General features: G+C 42.3%; 1 protein-coding gene across 5 annotated transcripts in view; it reads left to right on the top strand.

Moving 5' to 3' along the window:
- exoc3l4 (exocyst complex component 3-like 4) overlaps positions 1 to 9552 on the top strand; it is a 53468-nt gene that overhangs the window by 9100 nt on the left and 34816 nt on the right. The window contains exon 2 of one of the 5 annotated variants that reach the window (XM_077620972.1): positions 5347 to 5444. The exons of the other annotated variants lie outside the window; for them this stretch is intronic. The gene's annotated coding sequence lies outside the window, so the exon portion shown is untranslated. The remainder of the gene's footprint in view (positions 1 to 5346; positions 5445 to 9552) is intronic. 5 annotated transcript variants of the gene reach the window in all.

Raw genomic sequence — 9552 nt, 5'->3', positions numbered from 1 at the left:
GGTTAGAACTTTATTTCATCCCGTATTCGGGAAATTTCTTGGTTGCAGTAGCAAGACAGACACAAGACACACAAGACATTGTAGACCAGGGGTCTCAAACTTGCGGCCCGCGGGCCAACTGCGGCCCTCGGGACGATAATTTGCGGCCCCCGTCTTAATATGAAAGATCGATTTTTTTTTTTTTTTTTAACCCCTTTCCCCATGATGGCGCTGTTTAAGTGGCAGCCAGTGGCAGTAGCTCTGTCCACTCATGTTTTTCTTGTTTTACAGCATGTTTTACATGAAAAATTAGAGGGAACATTGACATGCACCTGCTTGTGGCAGGTGTGATACTGGTGTGCCGATAGCGAGCAATGATGATGTCGTGACCGGATGATTCGCCTAAAGACGTTTCGCCGACGGACGTTTGACAGACGGACAGGTCGTACTAGTATTTGTTAGTTTAATGATTAAATACAAATACTAGTATTTGTATTTAATCATTAAACGCTGTTTTCAGCTGGATTTGACCGAATTTGAGAGCATTTTGAGCCGTTTGGCGAATGGACGTCTATAGACGTTTTTTTGCCTCCATCGCGATATCATCCAGTATTTGTATTTAATCATTAAATGCTGTTTTAGGATGGATTTGACCTGATTGCTGTCATTTTACGGCTCGGTTCTGCTACATCTGCCTGCCCAAGAGTGCTTATTCCCGGACTGCCATTGATGGTAGACGAACATTGATTTTTACTATAATTTGGACAACACCGGCGGCGGGCCGGATTAAAAATCCTAACGGGCCGTATATGGCCCGCGGGCCGAGGTTGAAAAACGTGTACACACACGATCCGGCGGGGCGAGCGTTCGAATCCCGTTTCGGCGAAACCTCCGTTCGGCCGAATGAACGTTCGGTGGAACGTCCATTCGGCGACCTGCCCGTCTGTCAAACGTCCGTCGGCGAAACGTCTTTAGGCGAATCATCCGAGTACCGATGATGTCGCTCACACTGGTACTCAGTGCGCTCAGGGAGGTTGTCTTTCTGCTCAGACCAACAAAAAATTAGAGGGAACTTTGGTTCGGAGCTGAATGAACCAATCACGGTGAGGTATACGGCTCTGGAGGGCGGGACATCTGCCGGGCTGTCCAGTGCCTCGCTCACTCACTCATTCATTCCTCCAATCAGCTGGGCGGAGGAGAAGCCGTGAGGCCGATCACTCCGCTCGGCGCGCACACTCCTCCGCTGCTCTCAGCATAGAACTGAATGAGGCGCTATGATCCGTGATCCAGCCTGTGTCAGTGTCTGTAGCCATCTCCGCGATTGAAACGGAGAGCGAAAGTGCACATGCGCCACAAACCCGCGCGACTGAATGTGAAAGATCAACCCGAGACTCATTCCAAGTGGAAAAACATATTACAGAGCCCCAGAGATGTCTCTTTCAAAGCCTGCCGTGAAGAGAAACGTCGGTGATGAGCACAGACAGTTTCAAGAAAAGTGGGGAGTGCAATATTTCTTTGTTGAACACAAGGGCACCCCGACGTGTCTCATTTACACTGAAAAAGTTGCGGTGCACAAGGAATACAATTTGAAACGTAATTGTACTACGAGACATGCTGAGGAGTACGAAAAATACCAGGGAGATGAGAGAGCCAACCAGGTTGCCAGTCTTAAAACACGTCTTCTGAGGCAACAGGATCTCTTCAAGAAGGCTACCAAAGACAGTAATGCAGCAGTCAAAGCTAGCTACGCCGTTTGTGAGTTGATTGATCCTGTGCTAAGTGATCCCAAATGGCTCATGGACTTGGCTTTTCTTGTTGATATCACACATGAGCTTAATGTACTGAACAAGAAGCTACAAGGCCAGGGGCAACTTGTCAGTGCTGCCTATGACAACGTGAGAGCATTCTGCACTAAACTTGTGTTATGGAAAGCCCAGCTCTCTCAGACAAACCTTTGCCATTTCCCAGCATGCAAGGCTCTCGTGGATGCAGGCACACCATTCAGTGGTGAGAAGTATGTTGAGGCCATTTCGAAGCTACAGGAGGAATTTGATCACAGATTTGCAGACTTCAAGACACACAAAGCCACATTTCAAATTTTTTGCGGACCCCTTCTCCTTTGATGTGCAAGATGCCCCTCCTGAGCTTCAAATGGAGCTCATTGACCTGCAGTGCAACTCTGCACTCAAAGCCAAGTTCAGGGAGGTGAGTGGAGAAGCAGACAAGCTTGGGCAATTTTTGAGAGAGTTGACCCCCAGCTTCCCTGAACTTTCCCGAAGGTTCAAGCGGACCATGTGCCTTTTTGGGAGCACATACTTGTGTGAGAAGCTCTTCTCCACCTTGAACTTCAATAAGTCCAAGTACAGGTCCAGACTTACTGATGAGCATCTTCAAGCTCTACTGAGGGTCTCCACTGCTTCCTCCCTCAAGCCAAATGTGACTGTGTGAGAAGAAGCGCTGCCAGGTCTCTAGCAGCAAGGAGTAGGCAAGAGAAGCCGTGTTCAGAATATTTCATGTTCAATGTTCCATTCAAGTTCAGAAAGTTAAAGGTTAAAGAGCTGTTAATACAGACATTTGAAACGGAATAAAAATAATTCATTTTCTCTACTTAGCCAGCCAGTGTATATCTACTGTATGCTCATTAGTATTATTTGGTTTTGTATTACTGATTGATTTATTTTTTATTCATCTCTAAGTTAATTTATTTAATTCATTATTTTTTGTTAAAAAATAAAGATATTTGATAACGTTGGAATGTTTTATCAGTGCTTTTCTTGTGGAAATCCTGATGCGGCCCAGTCTCACCCAGACTCGGCCTCTAGCGGCCCCCAGGTAAATTGAGTTCGAGACCCTTGTTGTAGACCTAGGTAAAAAAACAAGCCAAACACAGGAAGTCCACAAGGTGGGAACCTTCTGCAGACTGAGACTGAGGTTACCGCAAAGTACCTTAGTAGTCTGGAGGTTTTAAAGATCATCTTCCTTGCCTAGATCCTCCTAAGATGTCCTATCACCTGCAGCAGCAGAGAGGCCGGTGGGGGGCTTCCAAGCACACAAGCAGCCCAGCAAGCACCGGCAGCTCCTCCATCTGACCGGGGAGAGATCTCACGCTCCCATAACAATGATGGAATGCTCGGTCTGGAGCGTTGCCTCTTCTCTCCGCACTATCGTCCACAGCTGATCCTGCGTGCATGACAGCGGAGGCTCGGCTATACGGCTCCAAAGACATCTAGGACTAGCACAAAAAAAAACAAGCCACGCGACGGGTGCTAAGGCCGCAGAATAACAAAGCAAAAAGCACAAAGTACAAAGCAAAGCAAAGTATATGGGGAAATCATAAGGAAATACCGTAATTACTCGAATATAACGCGCACTCGAAAATAACACGCAGGTAATTTTGGGCCAAAAAAATCTGGAAAAACGCAGTACTCGAATATAGTGCGCACCTAAAATTTCCCGCTGACGAAAATCAGAAATCTTACCTTTTTTTCTTCGTTTCACGATTGTTTTGTTCAAACAAATTTATTCATTAGAATCCTTCAAATGAAGAGTTCCTCTCTCTCTTTGTCTGTCCTCTCATACATCTCTTCGTTGAGAATCCTATCAACGTCCACGCTTCCTTCATCCACTTCCTCTTCCTCCCACAACACATCATCCGATTGGCTTTACGAGATGACGTAAAATCCGTGCGTCAAAGTGAGTTTGACAATGCTTTTTTCGATCGAAAATTTGTAATTTATTTTATTTATTGATTATAACACTGAACTGAGAGAGGGTGAACTGAGACGGGTACGAGGCTAGAGGGGGGCAGTGGTGGTCTCGGCTTTACGAGATGACGTAAAATCCGTGCGTCGGCTTCACGAGATGACGTAAAATCCGTGCGTCGGCTCTACGAGATGACGTAAAATCAGTGCGTCAAAGTGAGTTTGACAATGCTTTTTTCGATCGAAAATTTGTAATTTATTTTATTCAATTCAATTTCAATTCAATTTATTTGGCAAGAAAAAGCACCAGGCTAAGGGCCATGTAACAAGACACAAAAAAAAAAAAAAAAAAAAAAAAGTTTTTGATTATAACACGCACCCCCAACTATTGGAATTAATTATATAGCAAAAATCTGCGTGTTATATTCGAGTAATTACGGTACCAAAATGCAATAAAAAAAGACAGTAAAGCAGCAAAAACACAAAGAGAGCAAGAGCGGACGGAGCTACCGCTACCGGTTGCTACTTGAGCCGCGCCATCTTGTTTGCAATAGCAAAAACGGATACATACACAAGAAAAATACATTGTAGAGTTGGATAAAACTGGAACCACACACAGGAAGTCTTCCTCAAGATGGGGAACTTCTGCAGACTCAGACCAAGGTTGAAAATATGTAGTCACTCTTCCAAGCTTATCCGCACAGTCCCTCAGTAGTCTGGAGCTGAAGAATCAACAGTAACAGAGTACAACCCCTCAACTCCGTTTCTGGCCTGGTAAGCGCCGACAGCTCTTCCATCTTATCGGGGAGGGGTCTCACTTTCCCCATAATAATAGATGGAATGATTGGTCTGAAGCATCGCTTCTTCTCCCGGCACTTTTGCCCAGGTCCGGATTTCCAGCAGCATCGAGATGTTGCTCCTTCTGCTGCGTATTGTTCACAGCTAATCCCACGTGTATGACAGCGTAGGCATGGCTGAATGGTTCCATAAAAGAAGTAGCAGAAAGAAGCCAGGCTAACAGAACAAAGTTGTAAAAACATTAAGGTAAAAAGTATAAAGTACAAAGTAAAGTAAAGAGGAATGTATTAAGAAATCTTAAAATGTAATTTAAAAAAAAGATAGAAAGGCTGTAAAACCCGAAAAACAAATAAGTGGACGGCGCCATCTTGGAAAATAAATAAATAAATAAATGCTCCAGTTATAGGCGTATGAATAAATCTATGAATATCTAAATAGAAAATTTATATGAAAAAAAATTAAATACTTGCAGTACTGTACAGTGAAAATAGTTCCTCTGCACTTGATTTAAAAAAAAACTGGCTATTGGAGGTTTAGTCCAAATCATAAGTGCCCTAGGGTCAGCAGGAGGAGCTTCTGCGAGGGGTTTTCAGCGCACAAGGAATATGGTGATGGGGAATTGTGATCGCTGTTTCTTTTTTGTACAAATGTGCTTTTGTACACGCGTCGGCCTCACAGTTCTGGGGTCTTGGATTCAAATCCAGGTTGGTCCACCTGTGTGGAGCTTGCATGTTCTCCCAGGGCCTGCGTGGATTTTCTCCGGGTACTCTGGTTTCCTCCCACATTCCAAAGGCATGCATGATAGGCTGTTGAACACTAAATTGCCTCTAAGTATGAATATAAGCATGATTGATTGTCTCTCTCCTAGTGCCCTGTGATTGGCTGGCCACTGATTCCCCGCCTCGTGCCCGAAAGTCAGCTGGGATAGGCTCCAGAAACCCCCGCGATCCTTGTGAGGATAAAGCGGTACAGAAAATGAATGAATGATGAATGAATGAATGCTTTTGTACAAAGACATGACACTGTCAAGCTAATTCCCAAATACAATGCCTCTGACCATGTTTTCATCAATCTCCTGGAACCGTTGTGGCAAACTGCGTGCCCTTACTTTCAAGTGCTCTAACGTAGCTGTACTTCAATGTGCATCATATTATATTCAATAGTGCATCATAGGCGCTGTTCAAAGCGGCTGCTAGTTGCAGTGGCTCCCTAAACCCTCACTCGTATTCTGTGTTTTTAGGGCTTTTTTAGAGCTTTTTTATCCTTTATTTTTACATTTTATTGTCTCTTAGGATTTTACTTGTTACTTTGCTTTATATATTATATACCAAACTTTAATGTTTTAAAACTTTACTTTCAAGACTCTACTCCAAGACTCAAGTTGTGCAAGAGGCAGTCTTTGAGCTATTAGTTTAGTTTATCTTTGCGAATTCTGGACATTATATTCTGACCCACTGTTAGGTTTAAACACCAGACATTTGTTTCACCAACCTGAAAAGAAGGAAATCACAGAGAATTTGAGTTAACTTTATTTAAAAAATGAGAGGTTCAGAGACTGTCCCTCGTCACAGCCCTCCAAAAACACTCTGAAGAAAATCTCCCCTCGCCTAGTCTCTTATTGTGTTTTGGGAGTGTCCAAGTTACAGGAAGTTTCAAGCTGATCACAGGAGAGCGAGATCTCTCCCAGTTACAAAAGGTTCTTTGATCATGACCATATGCCCCTTCGAGATAACATCTTTACAGTCTCCTTCCTGATACCCTGCAACCCTCACACAATAGTTCAAACAGACAGGCGTCGGCCCCCCTGGGTAGTTCCTCTAAGGTGAAACTTTCCAGGGCCCAAGACACTCTCATTCTATTAACTAACATTTCGACAGTCATACCAGAATCAGGATAACTTATATAAAATAATTCCAACATAACCCTCCTGTTTATCCAGATTCTGCTATAAAATATCATCATCCATAACCTCTTCTTTTCAGATTTTCACATTACAGGATCACAAAAATAACAGAAAAAACATTACACTCAAAAGTCAACAAGGCATAGTGTTTAGCATCTGGGAACATGTCAGGCAGTCCTATGAACTGCATTTCCTCCTCATCCCCAGATGCGTCGGCGTCGTCGTCATCCCGTGGTTCGCCTCCAGATGTCAATAAGGCATACATTTCTGATTTGACTGGTTGTATAGCATTTGTTATTAACCTTTCACATAACGCACGAATACAGGGAATGCAGCAACATCCACAAGTTGTGAGAATGGCAGCAAAAACAGCGATTGACATTAAAACTGATACAATCAACTGTTTGTACTCGCCAAACATGCTACCAAATTCGCCCCACATTGAGGTGTCGACTCCAGAATGTTCTTTCATCTTGCTGTTGAGGGATCGAAGGCCCTCCAGGGCCTTGGTTAAACTCCCGTCAGCTGCTGTATTGTTAGGGATGAACGTGCAGCATTGGTCGCCAAAGATGGAGGTCACCGACAACTGTTCATGGATGGCTGCAAACCCTTCCTCCGTCCTGTTCTGGAGTCGTGCAATTTGGTCAGCGAGCTTATACTCATCTGGTATGCCGCAGGGAACCCCGATGTTGTTGATGTAGATTGGGTCCCCTGACCCCATCCAGGAGCGGACCGCTTGGCTCTGCCTTTCCAGTGTTGAGGCAGGACGTTTCCTGCACTTGTTTTCCAACTCGAGGCTCTGTGGGCGGGGCGTTCAGATACGCCCAGGCTGTCACTGACAGTCCAGTCACTGTGATGTGGATGGCAACAGCTTTCACTGTGGCTTCTGTATAGAGGTGCAAAGTCTATGGGAGGTCAGGGTTAAGTGAGGGGTGCTCGTGGCTGGTGAGTAGACGTCAGATGAGTTTCTTCACGGACAAGGGTTTTGACACCGTCCGACTTAGTCCACTCAGAGTCACCTGTCTCGAACTCTTGACCTGAATCGACTTTGACTTTTCAGCGATCTTTGCTGCTGTGGAGGTTGGTGAGTTGGGCCACGAATGGGTCTTCCCATCGTGGAGAGAACCAGGACTTCACTTTTATGACTCGGATCAGGATCCAGTCACCTGGCTACACCACCTCCTGCAAGATAGACAAAAGATCACGGCACCTTACATGTTCTTTGGATAAGTTTCTCTCCTTCATCTTCCCATAAAGGAAGTTGAAATGGTCTTCCAATAACTATCTCAAAAAGTGTTAATCTCGAGCTAGTTCTACCAGTTGTTTTGCCATGTTTTGCACTATGCTGTTTGAAAAATGAGCTCCATTGTCACTCCAGATGATTCTGGAGATCCCATGTTCTTTACAGATCAATAAAATAACAAATTAAACAGTTCCTACAAAAATTTTAAAATAGGTATTTATACCTCTTCACCATACCTCCCCCCTGTTGAGACATTTATGGCTCAATTATGGAATACATTTTTGGTAGGTACGGTAGGCCTTTAGCTTTGTACAGTTCGTCTGCACTATTCTTGAGATCGGCTCAGTTTTGTTGTTGTGTATGCTGCTGTGTTCTGTCGTTGTCTTTAACACGTGCTTAACATTCATCATTATGTTTGTGAAAATTTAAATACCTTATCAGTCAAAATTAAACATGCTAGTTGATATTCTATTTTGAACACTGTTTCCTTGTTAAGATCAAAACCCATATTTGTTTTTTCCTCTTTCCTACAATTACACAAATTAACTAATCATACTAAGAATAGGAAAAATACAAAAAGCAAACCAGGCTGCTTTCTCCTCAGGAAAACAGCTTTCCCGTTCTCTGTAACAGTTTAGATTCACATCAATTAATATTCAGAAACAAAATGCACACATTTATAATTCTAAATAGAATTGAACCCAGTAAAATGTAACCACCCCTTGTTTGTCAGGGTCAATATTTCTAGCATAATTGTATCCTTTAGAGCAATCAAAGCCCATTACTTTTAAAATGCATACTAATCAAGTCCCAAATTCATCTAACAATGTGTATTGTGTTGCATATTAACCTCAGTGTTTTTTAATTCAAAATATCCCAAACTAGTAGTCTTATTATCAAATGTAACATTCCCTTGTCTTCGGAGTTTGCCAATCATCTCCTATAAAACTTTCTTAATCATTATTTTTCAATAGTCAGGCATAAAATTAAATTCTAGTTACATTTCTATCCATTGTAGTTTCTCGTTTCTCTCTAATTGTTTACTTTAAAAATCTGTAAGAAGATCTAGTCACAATTGTTTACTTTAACTATCTGTAAGAAGGTGTAGTCTCAATTGAAACGCTTTTTTTATATGGAGACAATAAAACCAATATAAAAAGTTCCTCATGGCTTACAGCATTGCTCCCCGAGCAATAATCTTTCCAATCAATATTGGAGTGCTTGCCATTTTATCTGATTACGTCAAAAAGTTTATCTTACCTGTCTCATCATACGTTTCAACTGAGAGAACAATTCTTACAGAGCACAAAATGGATCCGCTATTTTCATGTCTGCTGGTTTGGTCAGGAACTATTGCACTCTCATCCCGGGTTGCTCATCATGTTTCCTGTTGAGAAATGCAATCTCCCTCTGCCAACCCAAAATTAATGCGTTTCTTTAAAGTTTTTTCTTTTATGCAGACATATGATTAGCCTCATCCTCCAGTTCCAATCGTGTAGTTAATAATGGCGTTTGGTACATTCCACTAAATTAGATTTCCATATTTTTTTTTCTTTTCGGAACGAAATATGGAAACTTTTGTCAATTCAGTCAATTATTCTGTTAACACAATTTGGATGCCATTATCACAATAAATCAATAGTACTTTGGAATTTGGTATCAAGCACTGTTTTTTTTCTCAGTGCTCCTAAATTTTGCATAGCAGATTTGTTTCTCCACTTCAAATTTCACGTTTGGAGTACTGCTGCTTTTACCATTAAAATTTCATTTGACTAAACAATTTTCCATAATTTTCATCAAAAATTGATTTCAAATTTCTAAATCATTTTCCACCTTGATATCTGATTGATTATATCTTGATGGTCGGCCAATTAGAAACACAAAAAGACAAACAATTTATCTAAATTTACCTAATAATTTGGATAAAT

The sequence above is a fragment of the Stigmatopora argus genome, chromosome 15, assembly GCF_051989625.1.
Source record: "Stigmatopora argus isolate UIUO_Sarg chromosome 15, RoL_Sarg_1.0, whole genome shotgun sequence".
Lineage (NCBI taxonomy): Eukaryota > Metazoa > Chordata > Actinopteri > Syngnathiformes > Syngnathidae > Stigmatopora > Stigmatopora argus.
Note: the sequence above shows the minus strand (reverse complement) of the source record. Positions and strands in the feature narration are given on the sequence as shown.